The sequence below is a fragment of the Euprymna scolopes genome, chromosome 16 (assembly GCF_053919585.1).
Source record: "Euprymna scolopes isolate OS-2025 chromosome 16, ASM5391958v1, whole genome shotgun sequence".
Classification (NCBI taxonomy): domain Eukaryota; kingdom Metazoa; phylum Mollusca; class Cephalopoda; order Sepiida; family Sepiolidae; genus Euprymna; species Euprymna scolopes.
In genome coordinates, this window is record NC_136497.1 from 128,630,698 (window position 1) to 128,641,625 (window position 10,928).

Here is a 10,928-nt window from a genome sequence, read left to right on the forward strand (position 1 = left end):
AGGCTGTTTTTAGCAGCTCCTGCCCAGATATGGCAGCAGTACTCCATCCTTGGACGTACTTGGCTTTTATACAGATAGAGAATTTCATCAGTAGTGAGATATCTTCTGGAGCGATAGAAGGGTTCCACCATTTTCCCGGCGTTCCTGGCAACAGATTTGATGTACGTGTTCCATTTCAGAACAGGAGTAAAGGTCAAACCCAGAAGCTTGTATTCAGAACAACATAAGCTGAAATACATAAAAATAACTTCTGACTTTCAATTTGATGATTTCATATGCTGCTTGTATTTAAGGGTTGATTTGAAGGTGATGCCAGGTATATATCGTTTGCTACACTTCTTAAGCTGTTTTCCAAACCACATCATGTTAAAGGATGGATCAGTTTTCTTATTCTTTGGATGAAACGAACAGCTTTAACATTTGATGATGCTAGCGTTCACGTAGTCTAATCGTTGAATGTTGGAGTTACAGAAAAAGAATCTTGAATCGCCGAGTTCGCCGCGTGGAAACACCTGTAGCAAAAAATCCATCCTGTCTCGTTTACGCTGTTATCACAAACATGCTTTCTTCAACTGACGCCAGATCGCAAAGTACACCGTACCGACATCGAGCCGACAAAAAAAGAAATCTCCCCCAACTGAAGAAATGCTGGCTTTATATATATATATATATATATATTATCAAACCCGACCGCGTATCAATTTGCATAAGACACGTTTTTTTCTCTCGTCGGTCTGGTTTCGAGTTTATGACTTTTTCTCTTTCTATTCTTAAACGAATGACACCTGCGCTAATCAAGCGCACTACAATTTTCCCTACTAGTAGTTTTCTTAAATCTTATAGAAGTCCCTGAATTAACGTAATAATTATTTGTAAACACTATTGTCATTATCATATTGTCGTTATCATTAAGTCGTGAAGTAGAAGTGTTTTGGGGTTGCATTCGAAAGAGCTTGCTTTATTTCTTTCTCTATCTCTCTCACTCACACGCGTGCGAGCGCACGCACGCGCACACACACTCACTCTTTCTGAGCACACAATCTATGAACCCATATCTTTTAATGACTTGTTTTAGCTATTAGCTTCTTATAGAGCAGGGTCAAGTTTCAAAAATTATTTTCAAGTAAAGTAATAAAACCTGAAGATTCTAACTTATGTTTTATGATTAAGCTCATATATTTCTTCATATAATTTTAATCCTTTTTATTGGAATTCTTTCTAATAAACTAGTATATTACAGTTCCTCTGATGAAGCGATCACCAAAGTGATATCTCGATTTTTTTTTCACATTCCTAATTCCTTTAAAAAGACAAGCACTCACGTCGATTAAGTTTTTTTTTTTAATTTTATTACATTCTGAAACTGATTTCGTAACGAAGTTTTTACAAGTGGTCCATGTGTCAATTACTATCACAAGTATGAATGTCAATTTACTGCAATGGAAAATGTTCAAGTTCTGAAAAAGAACCCTCTTGTGACTGTCTTTATATGAGAGAGAATGTGCGACGCATAGCGAAACTATAAAATAGTGAATAAAAAAAAATTGACGGAAATAAAACGCCACGATCCCAGGCGGGCATTCTGTTGCAGATAATACTAGAAAAAAATAATAGAAAATGTGTTAAACCAATGAATAATTGATTATTGAAAATGTCACTGAATTAGAATTAAGTAGATTCAACCGATCAGGCGAGAAAAAGGAACGAAAAAGATTTTAATCTCATTTTTATATAATCTTTATCTTTTCAGTCTTGATTATTTTTACCGTAATGCTTTGACTGTTTAAAAGTCGGCCATTTTTTTTCAGTAGGTAGATTTACGTCCGTGAAGAGACAGTGTTCATTACGACGGAACTAAACTACTTCCCTGCTTATTGCAACTCGTGTAACAGAGCGTGGACGCGCCTATGGCAGCTGTATGCAAATGATCGAACCGTATGTGAGATTACGTCACGGCAAGGATGAAGGTAACAGATTATATAAAAAAAAAAACGATGATCACGGTAAAGATACGCGATTGACGTCACAACCGAGACGAGAAGTCACGCGTGTTGAAAGAAGGAGGAATAAAGCTAGTTGAATTTCTTTCCTCTTCCTTTTTTATCTTTCTTGCGACGGTGCCTACGACGTGTTGGGGCTCTACATGTTTACACGTGTTTAAACGTGTGTAATGAACAATGTCACACTCGGTCGTTTTTAAATTCAATAGCAACCGGGTGCTTACGCTCGTTAAAACGCACTCTTAATCTATATATCTATAAAAGTGTGAAGGCGTTACAAGACAATTCTCAACCTATATACTCAATGAATTGTTGATCTGCAGACTTGAAATTTGATAGATATGGTATTCAGATATGTCGAAAACTTTTAATAACTTTTCCCCTGAAAAAAGATGGACTGCTAAAGGGTCAAATTTTAAAAATGGTACTTTGTCAACTGTTTCACGACTGTACATTCGTGAATCGTTCACATTATGTTAAGAATAAGTAGATTTGAAAACACTTTTTTAAAGATCGCATCAACCTGATCTAACTGATTCACTGTTTTTAGGCTTTAGTTTCGATCTTAGCTCGATGATTTTTTTTTTACGTACAAGAAGAAAACTGTTTTTTACGTACAAGAAGAAAACTGTTTTTACGTACAAGAAGAAAACTGTTTTTTACGTACAAGAAGAAAACTGTTTTTTACGTACAAGAAGAAAACTGTTTTTTACGTACAAGACGAAAACTGTTTTTTACGTACAAGAAGAAAACTGTTTTTTACGTACAAGACGAAAACTGTTTTTTACGTACAAGAAGAAAACTGTTTTTTACGTACAAGAAGAAAACTGTTTTTTTACGTACAAGACGAAAACTGTTTTTTACGTACAAGAAGAAAACTGTTTTTTACGTACAAGAAGAAAACTGTTTTTTACGTACAAGAAGAAAACTGTTTTTTACGTACAAGAAGAAAACTGTTTAGAAAAAACATAATACTCGCATGCACATGTTTCAATTTCTTCCTGATTTTTTTTTTTTTACTTCATGTTTTAAGGAATTTAACGTTATGTTTAATACCGGGCAACGCCGGGTACATCTTCTAGTAAATAATAAAATTAGTCCAAACAAGTCGTCAATGTTAGTACTCTTATAGAATTCCTCAAATTTTGGCCGATAATCATTATGTTTTACTAGCCCGTTAGTTACTCGTAGGCTTCATAATTGGTTATCCAATACTCAAAAAATATCTACGACTTAGATTTATTTATACGATATAAACACGTTGAAACACCAATTCCCGTAAGATCATCGAAGTTAAACAACGTTGGGCCTGGTCAATACTAAAATAGATGAATATTGTAGAATTCCAGGTGATGCAAAACGGGTGCACTAAGTACCCGATACAAAACAAAACGTTTTTTTTTTAATTTTTATTACAGGAAAACAAAAATAATAATAAAAACAAAAGTGCTATTCAAATGTATTTTTGTATGATAAATACAAATCTCGTATCAAAAATCATATAAAAATGCATCAGAATAGCACTTGTTATTGGTCCCCCGATTTATTGGAGAGGGATCTATGTTTTCAATGGCGTCCGTGCGTCCGTGCGTCCGTGCTTCCATGCGTCCGTTAGTCCGGACTATTGCCAAATAACCGTCCATTAGTTTTTCCTGAAAGTTTGTCACAAATTATATTTCATTAAATAGATGTGCACAGTAAAATAAAAAAAAATTTGCAAAAATTCCTGTTGCGTCACCAGGAGCTCAAAAAGAAATCAAAAAATGTCCCAAAATAGCCAAAAATGACACATTTTGCCCCATAACTTTTGATCAATAGATTAAATTTTTCTGAAACTTGGCCAAAATATGTAGTTAAATGTCCTTAATATTAATCCAATATCGGTGACCCTGGCAACCTTCTGGTTCGCGTCCCCGGGGACTTTCCGTGCTAAAAACGCCCCTTTTTCGAGGCTCTTTTTTATATTTCTCAACAAAAACTTGATATGTCTGACAATATAGTGGTTTTTCATGGTGGTCAACTCAAATATACATGTTTTAAGGCCTGAAACTGCACTGTTTTTAATTTACACTGGGATTCGGCGTATCGAGGGACTCAAAAGAGGTCAAAAATACCCCAAAATGGGCACAAATTACACTTTTACCCCCTTAGCGTTTGATTCATCCCTTAGATTTTTCCTGAAACTTGGTCAAAATGTGAAGGCAATTGTTCTCAATATTAATTTAGTATGGGTGACCCTGACAACATTCTGGTTCACATTCCTCTGGGACTTTTAAGGCTAAAAAAAACATGCCTTTTTTGGAGCTCTTTTTTCATATTACTCAAAAACTTGATATTTATGTTCATGTAGTAGTTTTCTATGGTGCTGAATTCAAATATACATATCTTAAGGCGTGAAACTGCGCTGTTTGTCCATTTTCACCTGGATTCGGCGTTTCCAGGAGCTCGAAATGGGTCACAAATTCTCCAAAATTGCAAACGGGGACACTTTTGACCCCATAAATTTTGCTCCATTGATTAGATTTTTCTGAAACTTGGCGAAAATGTGAAGGAAACGTTGGCCCTTCACACTTATCACATTCATCATTTTTTCATTTTGTGGCGGCATCTCACATGCAGCACCAAAGGGGAGGCACGCACGCGCAGCTTTCTGTTTTTGTTTTCGTGTAATAAAAATAAATTAACTTTTTGTTTTGTATCGAATACTTATTGCACCCACTCTGCGTTTTACTCGGCATTGTTTCCAATTGCCTATCACTTTTGCTTGCCACTAGATCTAAGTAGTGCCGATTCAGGAGAGGTTTTGTTTGGGATTGCGCAACCCTTGCTTCACAAGTACTCGCGCAGTTACCTTTACAGAGGAAAGGCATTGCTTCTTGAGACTAAACGGAGGCATTGGTCGATTTAAAATGACTCAACAAAGTTTGACATGCCGTAAAACCCAACAACCAATTAAGATCACTGTGTAGTATCTGTTCTGATTCCACACTTCACCTTTGTTGTCCTCGGTCAGTGGAGGAGAAAATCTTCATGACTGAGACAATTTTCATTTTTGTATCTATCCAGAGTGCCCCTTTTTGGAGAGCTGGATTTTCCCGACAATAAAAATCGACCCTGTGTCAAACTCTGTCCTCGTGGGGAAGCAAGTAAATAGAAACAAATAAAGAAATCGTGTATTCAAACTCAGTTCTCACTGCTAACACCCAACAAGTGAAGTTCTTCGTCAACTCCATAAACAGTTTTCGGTATTTTGAATTAGAGATAACATTCCTAAAGATAAATTTCGGTGTTCTTTATATGAATACTGACCACGTCAAAAATATCTTTTTAAAAGATAAACAACATTAAATACTCGTTTAATCTTTTAAAGGGTCGTAAAAAAAACTTTATGACACTTTCCTTTTACTGGAAATGTCAGAACGAGACATATTTATTGGCAATTTTAGCGTAAATATATATTCATATGGCAATTAAAATGTTGGCTGTTGATGCAGATTTTTTGGGCATTGATTCAAAAACAAATTAACACCCTCTTAATCATAAACGAAATGAAGAAGAAACATCGCTTAGCCATGATTAGCAAAGATTGGCTTCTGCTTTTGGTCGCCGACAAAGAGCCATTCTTTTGACCTATCTGTCTGTACGTCATTTTTAAACATAACCAACTTTTCAATGTTTCTTACTATAAATATAGATTTATCTCTCTCTCTCTCTCTCTCTCTCTCTCTCTCTCTCTCTCTCTCTCTCTCTCTCTCTCTCTCTATCTATCTATCTATATCTTTTTCTATTTATCTACAACGTGGGACGATAAAATTTTCGCCCTAGAAAAGATGACATAATTCCATTTACGTATGATGAAAATCGGTTTTCTTCTTTTTTTTTTTTGTTGTTGTTGTTAAGACTATATACTAGTTGGCTAGTTGTGTACAAATCCCAAGAGCAACAGAAGCGTTCTATCATATCTGAAAATGACTAAATGTTCAACAAGTGAGGTCGGAGATGCGCCGCTGTACAACTCATGCTCTCTACCAGTCTAAGTTATGACAACAGGATCCTCAAAAAGCATTTCTGGATTGACACAAATAACAGGGGTGCGTCCAGCGTGATGTAAGCAAAGTTTCCGGCTTACGGTTCACGGTTATGATTTTTGGTCTTTGATTTTAAGTAATGGTCACCTTACATCTTCGAAGTCAGCATAAAAGTCAACAACAAAGTGTACCTGGATATGTTGAAAAGTGTGGTGATTACCTGGTGCAATCAGGTGACCGCTGACAGACTCCGGGTGTGGCAGCAGAACGCGGTGCCGGCCCACAAGTACAAAGAGACCAAGGCTTTGCTCCAGGACTGCTACAATTTTGAACCCTCTCTCACAGGCCCCTATCAAACCCCCAGACCTGAACGCGCTGGACTACTTCGTTTGGTCATAGGTCGTGAACATCACCAACATGACCTCCCACAACACCAAAGCCAGACTGATCGCCGCCATCCGCCGAGTATTCGCGGAACTCCCGCCGGCGCTTGTGGATAAGGTCTGTATTTGAACGTTTTGTGCAAGTTAACTAAATACATTTTCTTGGAGGGGCCGATATTCATTATAAGATTACGTTTGCTGTTAGAACATTATATATATGTATGATATATATATATATATATATATATATATATCCACAACCCTCAAAAATTATTTTCAATAATTGTGCTAAAAAGTAAAATAGCGTCCATTCGCAGCTGAACATTTTGCTAACTGCATTTCATTTCCTCTGATGATATGAGCCATTGTTGAAAATCCATGGATTAAGGAAATTAAATAACCCCTTCTATATATTCCTTTGTTAAGCAATAAATTCTTAAATCGAATATATGCCTCTATATGTTGTTTTTTCAGAATTTAAAACTTAACCACGAAACCTATATATATATATATATATATATATATATATAGAGAGAGAGAGAGAGAGAGAGAGAGAGAGAAAGAAAGAGCGAGCGAGAGATGCTTATATAACAATAATAATTTTTTAAATGAATATTAACAATTAGTTTTATACTTTACGCTATCACCGGTGTATAATGTGATAATTACTCAGGTAGCCGTATGCTTGCGTATTTCATCTGGGCTAAAGGCCATGATTACAAGAACTTAGAGTAATTAAGTGCCTATAAATTCCAAGTCGACGGGCATGTTTTGTAAATATGATAAATGTAAAAGGAAAAATAAGAATTATTTATATATTCAATCATATTCGTCTCCATTTAAACTTTCTAACGATGATTGATTTAAGGAAATAACATATTAGGTTGAGAAGGAAGTTTTTACTGAATTTATAATTTTGATTTCAAACGATGTATTTTCAAATAAGTTTTCCATATAATACCCTTATTTTATATATAATTTTAAAAGGCGTTTTACGTTCTATCTAATCGTTTAAATTACAATCGTTTAAAAGCAATGATGTCTTCTTTTCAGAACGTTGCTAAACCGAACCTGCAGATATTATATATTATACAGTTGAACGATTTGGGCTACGAAACTCTGCGTCATCTGCAATACTCTCCAAACCTCTCGTCTACCAACTACAACTTTTTTAAGCACCTCGACAACTTTCTGCGTTACCAATGCTTCAAAAACTTTAGAGATATCAATAACGCCTTCAGTGACTTCTATCGTCATCAGAACGCAAGATTTTTGCGTTACTAGGATAAATACACCTGTTTTGCGTTGGGAGAACGTTTATTGGTTATGATGGTGCTTATAAATTTTTTGTTTGAACCGAGATATGTTCATTTGAATTTTAAAGTTAAAATCCGCAAGATCTTTTTTGTCAACCTGATATTAGTCAATTTTTGGAAATATTTGTTGCGTCCCTAACGTCCAAAGAACCGTATTTTCGTTCTTCAAATTTTAGCATTAGTAAGATGTGGTTCGATTAAAATATAATAATAATGTTTTGGTGGCATTTTTATTGTGTTAAAATTTAAATTTTGTGATGCGTTTACAAAATAAGAGGTGTGTTTGTGTTTGTTTGTTGTGTATCGTTGTATGTCGTTATGTTTGTTTGTATGGTATGTGTTTCTGAAATGAAACTAATGTGTTTACGTTTGTTTTGTTATATATCGTGGTATGTCGTTATGTTTGCATGTTATGTGTTAACGAAATAAAATGAGTGTGCTTGTTTCTGTTTTGTTATATATCGTTTTATGTCGTTATGTTTGTTTGTATGCTATGTGTTTACGAAATGAAATGAGTGTGTTTTTGCTTGTTTTTATATGCTTTTATGTCGTTATGTTTGTATGTTATGTGTTTACGAAATGAAATGAGTGTGCTTGTGTTTGTTTTGTATATTGTTGTATGTCGTTATGTTTTTATGTAATGTGTGTTTACAAAATAAAATGAGTGTGCTTCTGTTTGTTTTGTTATACATGGATGTATGTCGTTATCTTTGTATGTTATGCGTTAACAAAATGAAATGAGTGTGCTTGTTTTTGTTTTTTTATATATCGTTGTATGTCGTTATGTTTGTTTGTATGTTATTTGCTTACGAAATGAAATGAGTATGTGTGTGTGTTTTTGTATACATCGTTGTAATTCGCTATGTATGTCTGTTTGTATGTTATGCGTTTACGAAATGAAATTTACGTGTTTGTGTTTTGTTATATATCGTTGTATGTCACTGTATTTGTATGTTATGTGTTTACAAAATAAAATTAGCGTGCTTTTTTTTGTTTTGTTTATATATCGCTGTATGCCACTATCTTTCTATGATATGCGTTTACGAAATAAAATGAGTGTGTTTGTTTTTGTTTATACATCGTTGTACGTCGTTATGTTTGTTTGTTATTTGTTTACGAAATGAAATGAGTGTGCTTGTGTTTGTTTTGTTAAATATCGTTGTATGTCGTTATGTTTGTTTGTATGTTATGCGTTTATGAAAGGAAATGTGTGTGCCTGTGTTGATTTTGTATATATCGTTATGTTTGTATGTTATTTGTATAGGTAATGAAATGGGTGTGTTTGTGTTTGTTTTGTTATATATCGTTGTATGTCGTTATTTTTGTTTGTAGGTTATATTTTGTATAAATGTATTGTTCTTTTATGCATGAAGCATGATCCTTCATTAAACATTAAACAATCTGACCTCATTAAATTCATTTTCAATAAATCTCGCCGAAAGCTTCTACAATCAACATTAATTATAATCTCTAGGACAATTAAACAACGTAATGGCTTCTACAAGTCTTCTCTTTTACCCAGCAAACTTATCCTAATAGAAAAGGCCTTAACTCTATTTTATGTGACGAATAGCTATTTTACTGCGCATTCTCAACAAAACTGTGCGTGTTAGGCAAAAATGAAAAGGAATAAAACACTCATTTCCTTTAGTAAATGTATCAAATATATGGATATAAATTTCAAGCAAGTAAAATATTTTTTTATTTTCCTGATATTTCGTTGTGATTTGGCTTTCAAGCGCATCGATGCGTATTTTATTTTATTCAAATTAAATCAACGCCTCTAGAATGGAACTTACATATTTCACGTTAATCTCGCGTAGCCAACGCCACGTTCAAACATTTCAAAATAAAACCGCTCAGAAACAACGCGCGGATCTTTACAAACAGACTTTTCTTTCTCCAACTTTACAACATGGCAGGGAAGAAGAAGAAAAAGAAAAAAGAAAGAAAACAACATACTGAGGATGGAGTTTGATCCCGAAATATATTTAAATTATAAATTTCAAGCAAGTAAAATATTTGCTAATATTGCGTTGTGATTTAGCTTTCAAGCGCACTTGATGCGCATTTTATTTTATATATATGCGTATTTTATATATATATATATATATATATATATATATATATATATATATATATATATATATATATATATAGCCATAAATTTTATTACATCATTCATCTTACGCTACATAAATATATCAGCTGGGTATATTGTGTGATTATTTTAGTTCGCGTCTATTTACCTACCTTCTAGCTATATTTACATCACACGTACACACACATACATAAACGCACACATAAACACACATAAATACACACACATTCATAGACACACATACACATAAACGATGAAACTTCCTTTCATCCATGTTGTTTGTAAATCTCCTTTTCACCCATTTAACAGTGTTGTCGTAAAATCATCATGCATCATTTCCTCCAAACTCCAACAGGATGTTGTACACGTTTCATAACCAATAAAACACTGTGTCGACAAGCTGCACATGGGCATACATCAAAAGGACACTTCTAGAATTTCCATAGAGCTTCCTGCCTTGAAAAATTGCATCAAGGTGTAGATTATCCGCTATGAGGTTGACACTTGCCAATATTTGTGGTCAATATACAAAATTTACCGGTCGTACAATGGACGGCTCATTAAATTTGTATTAAGCATATATATATATATATATATATATATATATATATATATATATATATATATATATATATATATATATATATTTATTTATTTATATATATATGATTAGTTTTTTTTTTAAAAAGAATTCCAGCAGAGTGCTCAATTAAAAGGAGACGAATATTGGCTGAAGAGAGCTTGATAAGGATACCTTAAACGGGCCTTATTATCGGGCTTGAAACCGACGGTACCAATGATCTGTCTCAACTAACAACTTTCTGTACACAAAAGATATATATATATATATATATATATATAATTATTTCAACAGCCAAACAACGTCGCAGCTCAAAAAAGCCACGACAGCCAAGAAATCGGAAGTCCAAAACTGGTATACCCTGGGTATGGTAGCAGGATTCGGCACCGGCCCACAAGTTCAAAGATACCTAGGCGTGGCTTAAGAAGGAGTGCTACGACCTTGAACCTTTCTTTCACTGCAACCCTCCTCCCCTGATCTGAACACGCTGGACTACTCCGTTTGGTCATACGTCGATAAC